Source organism: Schistocerca nitens, chromosome 3, assembly GCF_023898315.1.
Source record: "Schistocerca nitens isolate TAMUIC-IGC-003100 chromosome 3, iqSchNite1.1, whole genome shotgun sequence".
NCBI lineage: Eukaryota > Metazoa > Arthropoda > Insecta > Orthoptera > Acrididae > Schistocerca > Schistocerca nitens.
The window spans coordinates 309,881,118-309,895,325 of NC_064616.1; the positions used below are offsets into that span (position 1 = coordinate 309,881,118).

The 14,208-nt window shown below is 42.3% G+C and overlaps 1 protein-coding gene and 1 pseudogene across 1 annotated transcript in view; both read left to right on the forward strand.

Moving 5' to 3' along the window:
- The window catches only part of LOC126249201 (uncharacterized), a 608,431-nt gene that overhangs the window by 539,242 nt on the left and 54,981 nt on the right, over positions 1-14,208 (forward strand). The window lies entirely within an intron of this gene.
- Positions 9,526-9,643, forward strand: LOC126249831 (5S ribosomal RNA; annotated as a pseudogene).

Sequence of the window (14,208 nt, forward strand, 5' to 3'; positions counted from 1 at the left end):
GTACGAGCTTGAGACCTAGGTTTCTCTCATAATAGTGCTCTATAGGGTCATTGCTATTGGGTCCTGCCAAATTATTTGGCGGATGATTTGAGAACTCGAATGGAAATCAGCGGAAGGAAGATGATGTTCTTTTTGAGGAACGATATTGAGACCTGACATTTGAAGCTGACTGCCGTACCACGAAGATAAGATACGAGAAATTAGCGCTCATAGGGGTACATATAGGTAGCCTTTTTCCCAACAGTATTTGCAGATGGAATACATATAGGTAGTCTTTTTCCCCAGCTGTATTTGCAGGTGGAATAGGAAAGAAAATGTCTACGTTTGGTACAGGATACCCTCTGCCACACACCGTATGATGGCTTGCGAAATAAGTGTATAAATGTGAATTTAGTCTAACTGATAAAATGTGAGTTCATCAATTACTGGGCACACAAAACTCACGGAAGAAAGTGGTCTCTTATTTACCGAGAAAACAAAAGACGGGACTTCTGCTTCCGACTGTCTCTCTGTAGACACCTTCATACTAGCCCCTAATTTTCTCATTGCAGTCACTTCATGAGACGTAATGAGAGAGACTAATATTTTCGCCCACAATTCTTAGAAGAAATTGTATAGACCTTATCTTTCAACTGCCCTTTCGTCACAGTATCGCTTACCTGTCGTATTCTCACGAATCTTCCAGTCCATTTGACTCCAACTGATTTCGACAAGTAAGAGATGTCCCCTGTAAAGTTACAGATCCCTGCTAGTTCTCTCGAAACCCCATCACGTTCTGACAGCACTATTTCATTAGTTTAGAAGGCTGACAGGGAGGGAGCTGTCACAAATGGAAAAATAACACACTAATGTACAGGAGGAAATTCACAACCATGCAGAGCATACGTGGACTGCACACAGAAATGCAAAAGCATGACACCTATACTTCATCGATGCTGAATGACTGGCTAGAAATGTCCCTCCTGTACATGACCTTATCTTCTTTATCATGTTCCTATGATTACCATGCTAGAAATATGACAGTGTAATTGTCCGAGTCTTCACTGACAGCGCAGTGTCTTGCTTTCTCTCTCTCCCTCGTTATTTTTGCAACACACAACAATAAGAGCGTCGCTAACGTTACCTGGTAGAGAACTGAAATAACATTTTACCATGTCTCTCTCTTCCGATATATCAGGAAACAAATACCGTTTGCGCATTGACATCAACCATATGTGATGCTCCCATTAAATACATATACATGTACTGGTCCACTGTAGCATGCGACCAGTGATGGAAGTTGCTTACCTGTATCTGTGAAAAGTTTTGTCACCTGTTCTGGAGGAAGACCATATTGACTATAAGTCACAAGGAGAGGGTTCATGTGTTGTTGTTTTGTAAGCGTTTTGATACATTGTTTGTTCTGTAGCACACCAAAGCAGTGTATGATTACAGCTTTGTACACAGCCATGCATATTGTTTTTCTACCATGACTTCAAGGTCTGTGTCAGGTGCTAAACCAACATTAATATGTTTCGAGCCATTGGGTCTCACTGAAAGTTGGACATCGCATAGTGTGAACTCTGCTGCTCCCATAACACGTGGGATGATTGAAATAAGAGAGAGGCGGTGTTTATTATTGATAAAAATGTGGAAGATTGCAACTATGGAAACAGGAAGCGGTTGCGGCATTGTGGAGCGTTTCCAATCAGCTGCCCAAAGGTGATGACTACTACATTTAATATCATCTTCCACAGTGACGGGAAGGAGATGTCTCGTTGTTCTGTTTGAAAGAGACCAAGAGCTTCGACTCCCCATATTACAGCCATGTACATGATCACTGTTTTGGTGCAGGCCTGGAAGGTATTGTTCCCACCAAGACTCTCTGCATCTCAAACGAGTGGTGTCAGTCAATTATTATGTTGTAATCAACAGTGTACCAGTGGACGGATGGGATGGAAATGACACTGGTGATATGGGGCGACGTACTGTAATAAGCAACACAGTCGATAGTGTGCTCAATTTTAGCGAACACATGTCCGGATATAAGGCATGATGAACCAACCTTCAGACCCTGTCCCAGACATAATACACTATGGGTCCATCTATAGACACCGTTTGGGATATAATGCATGATGGATTCACCGTCGAACCCTATCCCAGACGCAGTGTACTGTGGACCATGGAGCCCTTGGAATGTGTTTATGTTCCACAATTATTTCTTTCTTTCTGATACATTCTTGGTATGGACATCAAACACCGGAACAATACTTTAGAATTGTTAGCACAAGTGATTTACATAAAATGTTTCAAACTCCTTTTGTAATTCACTGACAGAGGTTTGTGAGACACTGCAAACACTGTGTGTGTACATTTTCTTGACGGTTCTCCTGTTTACAGAGTTAGTGCAGCACGGTGTGTAATTTCACATGTGAAACATGGCTGCTATGCATTTATCTGTTTTCTCATAAGATGCATTTCCCATTGCTGCTGATGATTTTATAGGAATGATGCGAGCAAGGCATAATTTCTGAATCATAATGGGGTGTGAGCACTGGACACTATACACCTCCGGCAAGTATATTGTGCTTGTGTCACAAAGAATCTATGTTTATCTTTGGTGTAGAAGAAAGTAGTTTTATCACCTTACAGCTTGTCAATGCAGAGAGTGGGATAGAAAACTTGCACTACCCATGTATGTCAGATGTTGGACATATATATCCTGCATTAGAGTATTAAGAGCGTTGCACTCCACTTGACTAATATTTCAGATACCACATGGCTTTAACATTTTCGTGTGTGTAAGTGCAGAACCGTGTAACCTTAGGAGTGTATGTGTTGATAGTCTTCAACCATTTCTCTCTTGCCAATACGTTATTGGTACTGAACCCAGACACTAGAACAATACTTCAGAATTAATAGCACTGTTTATTTACGTAAAATGCCACAAACTCCGTCATTTGGAGCTCCATTATGCATAAACCACACGTTTCTTCTTAATCTTCTGTTACATCATCACAACACTGTCATATCTACTATTCACCAATAAGGGGTGCTAACTTCCTCGACAAATATGCATCTGTAGAGATGTTGTGCACTTTGATGGGTGTTATGAGTGAGATTGATGCAGAAAGTCTTTTCTGAACTGCAGTTAAGGACACAGTTCACTCTGTTCCTTCACGAGATGTGGAATGTAGCGGAAATAGTACCCTCCTAATTCTGGTCAGTTGCAAATTAAATCGACAAAAGTGTTGCTGGGAGGGTTGGTCAAAGACAATGTGGGGACATCCTGCAATCTCCAACTTTATCTTATGAATGACAGAACACTCACTTCCAACAAGATATTCTGCAGTTGCATTGCATTTGTTCTATTTTCTGTATATCTGTGATGGCTCCCATGACCAAGATGGCTCCCATGACCCAGAGCAGACCCGAGTTCGCGTTTGAGTGTGGATGCACCATGCATTATATCTGGAGCGATGATTGATGGATCTACAGTACGCTATGTCCGGGAAGTGAATCTGCTGTGTGTTACATCTGGCCCAATGTTCGGAGGCAGAACCACAATATGCTGTGTCTGGGATAGGGTTTGAAGGTAGATCCGCCATACGTAACATCCCAAATTGTGTCTAGAGGTGGACCCACAGTGTGTTACATGTGGGATAGCATTTGAAGGTGGGCTCTCACGCCTTATGTCAGGATTGTGTTTTCTGTGTCTGTAGTGGATCTACCAGTTGTGGGACTGGGTTGTGAAGGGTTAGATTTAGCAATGATACAGAAACTGGGAAGCATGCAACTGTGTCATTGGGTGGCGCTGAAATTATGGAAAAACTGGTACAGTTGCTAAAATTGATTGCACTATCAACTTGTGCTTATTACAGTACATCGCCCCATATCAACAGTGTCATTCCCATTGAGTCCGTCCACTGGTACACTGTTGATTACCACATAATGATTGATTGACACCACTTGTTTGAGATGGAGAGAGTCTTGATGGGAGCAACACCTTCCAGGAATGGCCTGCACCGAAACGGTGATCATATACATGGCTGCAATATGGAGAATCAAATCTCTTGGTCTCTTCGAAATGGGACACCGAGACATCTTCTATCCCCATCACTGTGGAAGATGAAATTAAATGTAGAAGTTATCGCCTATGGGCAGCTTTTTGGAAACGCTCCACAATGATGCAAACTCTTCCAGTTTCTATATGTTGCGATGTCTTCCACATTTTTGTCAATGGGAAACTCCTCCTTTGTCTTTTATTTCAAGCATCCTGTGTTGTGGGAGCCACATAGTCTACACTATGAGATGTCCAACTTTCTGTGAAAGTGTTAATGTTGATTTAGCACCTGATACATATCTCGAAGTCATGGTAGAAAACAAAATGGTTGGCCGTGTACACAGCTGTAGTCATACACTGCTTCAGTGTGTTACAAAAAACAATACATCAAACTGCTTACGAAACAACAACACATGAAACCTCTCCTTGTGATTGATCGTCGATATGATCTTCCTCCCGTACAGGTGACAAAACTTTTCACAGGTCCATGGAAGCAACTTCGATCACTGGTCACCTGCTCCAGTGGACCAATACATGTAATTTAATGGGATCACCACATATGGTCGATGTCAACAAGCAGACAGTGTTTTTTTCCCGATATATCGGAAGAGAGAGACGCGGTAAAATCTTATTTCAGTTCTCTACCAGGTAACATTAGCGAAGCTTTCATAGTTCGTAGTTTTATTCAGTTGTGTGTTAAAAAAATAACGATGGGAGAGAGAGAGAGGCGGGGGGGAGGGAGAGGGAGAGAGAAAGAGAGAGGAGACACTGTGCTGTCAACGAAGACTCTGACACCATCACACTGTCGTATTTGTTGCATGGTAATTATGGGAATACGGTAAAGGAGATTAGGTCATGCACAGGAGGGATATTTATAGTCAGTCATTCGGTATCGATAAATTGTAGGTATTATGCTTCTGACTTTCTGCGTGCAGTCTGCGTATACTCTGTATGGTTGTGAATTTTTAATTATTGTGATACCTCTCTACCTGTCAGCATCCTTGACTAATGAAACTGTGCCGTCAGAATGTGACGAGATATCGAGAGAATTACCAGAGGTCTGTAACTTTACGGGGGACGTCTCTCACTTGTCAAAATGAGGTGGATTCAAAGTGGATTTGAAAAGTGAGCACTGTATTGCTTCTTCTAAGCATTGTGAGTGAACACTCATGTATGTCTCGCGAAGTGTCTGCAACGAGAAAATTAGGGGCTATTATGAAGGTTTCTACAGTTACACAATCGGCAACAGAAGTTCCACCTTTTGTTTTCGTGATAAATAAGAGACAACATTCTTCCGTGAGTTCTGTGTGCCTCTAAATGGATGGACTGAAATTTTAGTAGGCAGACTAAATTTACATATATATGCTTACTTTGCAAACCATCGTGTGGTGTGTGTCGGACGGAATGCTGTACGACTACTAGTCATTCCCTTTCCTATTTCAGACGCAAATATAGTGAGGGAAGGAGACTGCCTATATGTATCCCTGTGAGCGCTAATTTCTTGTATCTTATCTTCGTGGTCCTTATACGAAGAGTATGTTGGCAGCATGGGTTTAAAATGTCAGGACTCAACAGTGTTCCTCAAAAAGAACATTGTTTTCGTTCCAGCGGTTCCTGTTCGAGTTCTCGAATCATCCGCTCACTAATATGGCAGGTGCTAATAGGAATGCTGCTATAGGGCTGTATTAATGAGGGGAACCTTATTGCTCACTGTGTCAGCTTTTCCGGGATATTTCGAAAACACATCTCACGCCGCCTTTGGTTTGCAGAAGGGATGAGGGGAAGCATTTTATTCAACGTCATAGTGTTTACCCCAGCGAAATTTAAGGGCCCAGCCTTTCTGAGAAGGATATGACAACTTTTGCTAGTCTGGAATCATTAACAACTGTTCAGCACGGCGAGTGGTGGGTTATCGGCCAGCTGCGGTACAGCCTTGACGCGCGGGCAGAGTTCTGCGTCCCGGTGACAGCTGTTCACATGCGACCTGGTGGTGGAGGCGTCGCAGGGGTGGAAAAGAGAGTGAAACATCTTACTGTCCCCATAGGCCGACAGGTCTCAGCAGAATCAGTTCGGGAGCAGTATACATGAATTCTGCGCGATTTACCTCCACCAGCATGACAAGACAACAGAGAGAGAGAGAATGCAATGAGCGCTGAATGTTTTCAGCTATTTTACGATACCACCCATTTTGGTATCTTAGGAATTGACTACCTAGCCTATGGAAAGCCTCCAAAGAAGTCATGGCAGCGTCTGTAATAGTTACCTGGCGAGTGTAATCCGATTGCAGGAAAAGATTACTCACCGTGCAAAGGGACACTCATGATCAAATTAATTAATTAGGAAGTCCGCAGCTCGTGGTCTCGCGGTAGCGTTCTGGCTTCCCGATCACGGGGTCCCGGGTTCCATTCCCGGCGGGGTCAGGGATTTTCACCTGCCTCGAGATGACTGGGTGTTGTTATGTCGTCTTCTTCACCATCATTCGTCCCCATTGCGGTCGGAGGAAGGCAATGGCAAACCACCTCCACTAGGACCTTGCCTAGTTCCCCTACGCTCTGTCGAGTATAGGACTTCATTATCATCATCATCATCATCAATTTGATATTAATGATGTGCCGTTGGTCAGGTGGAAGCGAGAGCGAGATACCGTTGATATGATTCGAGAGTTGTAGCGGTAATTAGGTATTTTTTCGTTGGGGCAAGATCTTTTAACGGAATATCAATCGCCCACCTACACAGGGAGACCATCGTAATAAAATCAGTCATATTACCGAATTTATAAAGTGATACGTAGTATATATCTATTTACAACTTCTCTCCGCTGTTATCTTGAGAGACTCCGATGTGACGAGATATTTGTTTACGTTAAGAGGAAGTTCGAAAGTGAGGAGACATCCTGTGACAGAGGTAGAGTATGCTCTTAGCACTCCATATCAGCCGGAAACGACTTTAATATTCTAGTCCTGTGATGCAGGACGTAACAGATAAAACAAATTATTTTTCTATCTGATGAGAAAATAGTTGCAGGAAATATGAGTATGTCCTACACCACAGTGTTGTACAGAATTTTCACAACAAGTAACGATACATTAGCGATATGAAAACGCTTGTATCGTCAGATTTCTTCTATCTTCGAAATGGAGTAATCTACATTTCACTTGAGAAATTCGAGATGTATTGACAAAAGAATTTTATTTTATTTTTTTTTTTTTAACTGAAGAGACTATGCCAGGGATTGAGCTGCAGTTAGTCCGAGTCACACAACATCATGCCACTGCCAGCGGCATTGGCGGCCGGAAGGAGAGGTTTCCCGGCTGTCCGGTTCTCCAGGTACACAATACTCTCAGTATATGGCGCTGGAGGTGACTGATTAGTTTTCTTTTTCGTCTTGAGCCACTGTGTTCAGGTAATATAATAAGTACTACGTTCGTAAAAAATATCGCACGATATATTTCCCAAGTTTCTGTTGACCAGGATGCGACTTGCGATTTGTAAACATGCATCAGTGTTCTCAGATGATATTGCTGCAGGAGTCCTGTGACAAGCACAGGGTGCCACTACCTCCAGGCTCACCTCCTAAATGTATGGGCTGCCAGGGCCTGCATACAGCTTCTTGGAAGGGCTGTAGCGAATTTCAGAAAGCTCTCAAGAAGTTCCCCCCTCCACCATCTCAGTACCAGGTGTGATTTGCAACTACAACACGGGAGGGACGACCGTTTGCTTCAGCATTGCAGGGTGTACAGCGTGACACTGGTTATTCAACAACGAGATCTGGATGCTGCACTTGCGGATGTGACAACCATTCTCAAATTTATTATCAACCAGAACTTTTTACACAGACTCATCACTGCTGGGAAAAAGATGTTGGCAACTAAAGACAAGTTTTCAGAGATAGTAATTCTGGTGGAAACACTGGCTCAGCTTTAGGGGTCAGATTAACATAATGGTCACACGTACGAAGGATCCTTGCACATGTCTATGGAATGCTACTGGAGGTCGCAATAAGAAACATGAACTACAAGATTTCATTGGCCACCACAAGATCGACGTAATCTTGTTATCTGAGACTCACCTACAGCCAAATGAAACTTTCAAACTTCGAAATATGGTGAGTTCTGACAGACATTCCGAAGGTGGTGGCACAGCAGTTTACCTTCACTGTACTAGTACTCACTGGCATGTTGACCTGCCCGACCTATAGGAGTTGGAGGCGTCTCCAGTTTCAGTCTGGTCAGATTTGGGAGAGGTCGCTTTTGTGTTGGTATATCTTCATCCCGCATCGCAGCTCATAGCACAAGAGTTGCTTCATATCTTAGCGCCAAACAGCAAGGCGTTTGTTGGCAGCAACTGGAATGCTAACCATCCTACCTGGAATTCACGTACCACCAACCTTAGGGGACTGGTGCCGCATCACCTGGAACAGGACTTTGACCTGGAAGTCTGGGGATTTCTTGAGCTGATCCTCACGCCCTCCCCCAACCATCAACGTCGAGATGTTCTTGACACTGTTGTCACCCAAGGACTTGGGATTGACCCCTGTCTTGTTACTATCAGTGACTTAATGTCGAACCATGATAATGTCCCGGCGACGCTACCAAGGACGAATCGCCTACTGAACCAGCGAGTTCATCAGGAAAATAACTGGCCCCAGTTCAAGAAGTACTTAAATAACAACATTGTGCCTACCATGGAGGTTCAGATGACGGCCCAAATTAATTAAGCCATCGATTACTTAATTCGGAAACTACGGAAGGCCCACAAAGAACCGGTACCAGAAGCTATGGCAAAGGATTCGCAACCGAGCTTACCGCCGGTGGGTGTATCGCCTGGAAAGACAGTTTAGACGATGATTCTTGAATGATGAGTAGAAACGTACGAGGAGAAGATGTTCTCCTTCCTCCTGCAAACCCGATGGTGTTTGAGCGACAAATGACGCTTCTGTGGGAGCCTCTGAACAGAGACCAGAGGGAACACGAGCATGCCATCATACAACTAGTCGATTGGATCAGCACCACTCCCGACCAGTTCCGCCGCCATCTAACTACACCTAGTGAAATTAGGACTATACTCAGGAAGCTAAATGGGACCAACGCACCTGGCGTTGACAACATTAGCAACTGACACCTGAAGAACTTACCGTGTAAACTATTGGTGCTCTTGACGACAATTTACAATGGGTGTCTCTTGACGAAGCATTTATCCACTGCATGGAAGATCGCTAAGGTAGTTCCTATTCCCAAAGAACAGAAGGACTTTACCGTGGCCGCAGGTTACTGACCCATTGGTCTTCTAAGTGGTTTGGGCAAAATCTTCGTGACATTCATCCAGGCCTGCATGTTGGAACCATTGGTGGCAGGTGGTACAATCAGAGCAGAACAGTATGACTTCCAACATAAACTATTCGCAGAACATGTTACCAGAATTTTCAATTGTCTAGTGCAACTGCATTGGTCTTCTTAGATATTGAAGGGGCTATGATAAGGTATGGCAACGGCCTTGCCGCAGTGGATACACCGGTTCCCGTCAGATAACCGAAATTAAGCGCTGTCGGGCGTGGCCGGCACTTGGATGGGTGACCATCCGGGCCGTCATGCGCTGTTGCCATTTTTCGGGGTGCACTCAGCCTCGTGATGCCAATTGAGGAGCTACTCGACCGAATAGTAGCGGCTCCGGTCAAAGAAAACCATCATAACGACTGGGAGAGCGGTGTGCTGACCACACGCCCCTCCTATCCGCATCCTCAGCTGAGGATGACACGTTAGTCGGATGGTCCCGATGGGCCACTTGTGGCCTGACGACGGAGTGCTACTACTACTATGATAAGGTATGGAGGAAACAACTAATTCGGAAACTAGATGAACTGACGTCGATACCTAATTGTTAACATGAAACTTATAGCTAGTTTTGTGATAGACAGAAAGATGATTGTCACAGTAGAGGGGCAATTGCCTGATACCCTACTGGCGCAGGTGGGGCTGTCTCAAGCATCCGTTTTATCCCCACTACTATTTAATCTCAATATAAATGACATGCCAACTATCACAGGGTTACAAATTGCACAGTTTGCCGATGATATGGCTTTTCTCACCAGTGGAAGACATATTCACGCCAACATTCGAAGCCATCAATATCAGCTAGATGCCACAGCTGCTTGGTGCAAGACCAATAAATTGCAATTAAATCCCACCAAAATGACATCCATCTATTTCAGCAAGAAACAACCCCTCAATGCCTACCAACTTGAGACTGCGTGGCAGGATATCCTGTGAGGGGAACAATGACTTTCCTGAGGGTCACGTTGGACAAACACTTCTTTATCTGTAAACATATTGACTCTCTCAGGAACAAAGATTCTGGCGTTGACAAGAAACTCCACCCGTTTTTCAAGAGTGCCGATCTTAGTACCATAGCAAAGCTTTCAATTATATAAGGTGATGGTTCTCTCTAAGACACTGTATGGCAACTCAATCTAGGGTCTTGCCAGTCCAACACAAATTAGCTATCTACAAGTTTTACAAAATATGGTCCCAGATAAATACTTCATGCCAGCCGCTATACTTGCATAGTTGACTTGCACGCTGCTCTCCATATGATGACCCTGCACAACAGAGCAGACACTTTGCGTAACTTGGTGTACCACGTAGGTACAATTGCATTCTGATCCATTCCACCAACTGGTGGTTTCGTACAGGCTGATGTACAGGTCCTATGAGATTGGCCCCAAAATTTTATTCATAATAAAGTGAACCCGAGCACCTAATTACCTTCCACTATGAAGTCTGGATCGTCATCGATGATGGCACTACGATTTACATAGTGGAAAAAAAGAAAAGAAAAAGCGCAAGAGCACAGTGGCACAATGGGTCGCTGTTCTAATATTATTATTACCCATCCTTATGTTCCTCCCAGCAGCAACTTTTCAGTTGTAGACTGTTCTTCAGTGATCTAGCAGTTATTAATGAAACTGGATGGAGCTACTGTCTAGTCCTCTATCAGTGGCATCTCAAACTGTTTAAAAAAACAATATACTCCACTACGTACAAAATACAGATCTAAGTCCATCCTATGCAGCAGTCCACCACAGACGGAGTCCTTTCTCTGCCATGGTCCAGATAGGGAGTGGCAGCTGTCCAACAACACCCTCTGGTGGTGGTGGTGGTTGTTGTTGTTGTTGTTGTTGTTGTTGTGGTGGTGGTGGTGGTGGTGTCATAAACTAGGTCAGTTGGTCTCCAAACCTCAAGGTGAACACAGAAAATTTGTTATTCCCACCAATAAATTTGAATTTCCCGCTATTTTTTCAATTTCCTGCCAAAATTTCGATTTGCTGCAACTTCCAAGGGAGGGGTGAGGAGGGAGGGGAAAGGGACCCATGTTCCAGCTGGCAAAAAACCATGACACTATCAATTTAATTAATTTGTGTAATTAATTGGATATCAGCTGTTTTCTTAAATTATGTTGTAGGAAATACTGTGAGCAGCCACACATTTTTAAAATGATTTTATTGTACCATTACTAGTTTCGGGCCTGAGCCAATCATCAGACAGTAGTGGTGACTTCTTTGCAAGTTTTGCATTTGTGTCCTAAAATACAACTGAGTTTTTGGGTTGCATAGTTTACAAAAGGTTTTACATCTGCATCCTAAAATATAATAAAGTTTTTGTGATTACGTAATTTTACACTTATATATGCTCTATAAACTGTACTTAACTTCATGAAAAGCTGTCCTTTATATATTATAAGACAGGGGTTCGATTTTCTTTTATGATCTATGCTAATCAATGAACTGGCCTACATACAAGATGTCATATACTTACAGATGAATTTGTTAAAGGAATTAGAAATATACAACCACATTCAAAGTAAACCTGACTGCATTGTGAATGATCAATAAGAGTTTAAAAAAGAAAAAAAGAAAAAAAAAACAATGTACCTCCAAAATTTCATACAACTCCTATAATTTGAAGTGATAGAAATAATAATTATTTGACAGAGAGAAAATTCTTCATCGGCCATTACCAGCATCTTTCAAACTTAAATAATTACATGTACAAATGTATAATAAAATTATGTGTACTACAAAGAAATGTTTTTGTAGTAACTCCAGAAGTGTGCCATATCTGTACACCTATCACATTCTTGGGCAGATCAAATCAGCAGTCAATGTAAACAAATGTTGTTTGTATGTAGTTCAGCTCACTGATCAGCATGGATTGTAATAGGAAATTGAACCTCCATCTTACAATATGTAAAGGCAAGCTTTTGTTAAATAAGTACAATGTATAGATCATATATAACTGTAAAACTATGTAATTACAAAAACTTTGTCATACTGTAGGAGACAAATGTAAAACCATTTGTAAACCATGCAATCATAAAAACTTTCTTATATTTTAGGACATAAACATGAAACTTGCAAAGAAGTCAATGCTACCGTCTGATGATGGGCTCAGGTCTGAAATTAACACTAGTACTATAAAACCATTTCAGAAAAACTTCTGGCTGGTTGTAGTATTTCCTATAGTGTAGTTCACAACAATATTATTATGCTATGAATGAGATACTGACACAACAATAATTCCAGATATGTATGTGCCAGGAAAACTGTGATACCCATTGTTCCTCACCATATGTGAGCAGTCGACTTAAATGTTGTTGTTGTTGTGGTCTTCAGTCCTGAGACTGGTTTGATGCAGCTCTCCATGCTACTCTATCCTGTGCAAGCTTCTTCATCTCCCAGTACCTACTGCAACCTAGATCCTTCTGAATCTGCTTAGTGTATTCATCTCTTGGTCTCCCTCTACGATTTTTACCCTCCACGCTGCCCTCCAATACTAAATTGGTGATCCCTTGATGCCTCAGAACATGTCCTACCAACCGATCCCTTCTTCTAGTCAAGTTGTGCCACAAACTTCTCTTCTCCCCAATCCTATTTAATACCTCCTCATTAGTTACGTGATCTACCCACCTTATCTTCAGCATTCTTCTGTAGCACCACATTTCGAAAGCTTCTATTCTCTTCTTGTCCAAACTAGTTATCGTCCATCTTTCACTTCCATACATGGCTACACTCCATACAAATACTTTCAGAAACGACTTCCTGACACTTAAATCTATACTCAATGTTAACAAATTTCTCTTCTTCAGAAACGATTTCCTTGCCATTGCCAGTCTACATTTTATATCCTCTCTACTTCGACCATCATCAGTTATTTTACTCCATAAATAGCAAAACTCCTTTACTACTTTATGTGTCTCATTTCCTAATCTAATTCCCTCAGCATCACCTGATTTAATTTGACTACATTCCATTATCCTCGTTTTGCTTTTGTTGATGTTCATCTTATATCCTCCTTTCAAGACACTGTCCATTCCGTTCAACTGCTCTTCCAAGTCCTTTGCTGTCTCTGACAGAATTACAATATCATCGGCGAACCTCAAAGTTTTTACTTCTTCTCCATGAATTTTAATACCTACTCCGAATTTTTCTTTTGTTTCCTTTACTGCTTGCTCAATATACAGATTGAATAACATCGGGGAGAGGCTACAACCCTGTCTCACTCCTTTCTCAACCACTGCTTCCCTTTCATGCTCATCGACTCTTATAACTGCCATCTGGTTTCTGTACAAATTGTAAATAGCCTTTCACTCCCTGTATTTTACCCCTGCCACCTTCAGAATTTGAAACAGAGTATTCCAGTTAACATTGTCAAAAGCTTTCTCTAAATCTACAAATGCTAGAAACGTAGGTTTGCCTTTTCTTAATCTTTCTTCTAAGATAAAGTCGTAAGGTTAGTGTTGCCTCACGTGTTCCAACATTTCTACGGACCCAAACTGATCTTCCCCGAGGTCCGCTTCTACCAGTTTTTCCATTCGTCTGTAAAGAATTCGCGTTAGTATTTTGCAGCTGTGACTTATTAAACTGATAGTTCGATAATTTTCACATCTGTCAACACCTGCTTTCTTTGGGATTGGAATAATTATATTCTTCTTGAAGTCTGAGGGTATTTCGCCTGTCTCATACATCTTGCTCACCAGATGGTAGAGTTTTGTCAGGACTGGTTCTCCCAAGGCCATCAGTAGTTCTAATGGAATGTTATCTACTCCCGGGGCCTTGTTTTGACTCAGGTCTTTCAGTGCTGTGTCAAACTCTTCACGCAGTATCTTATCTC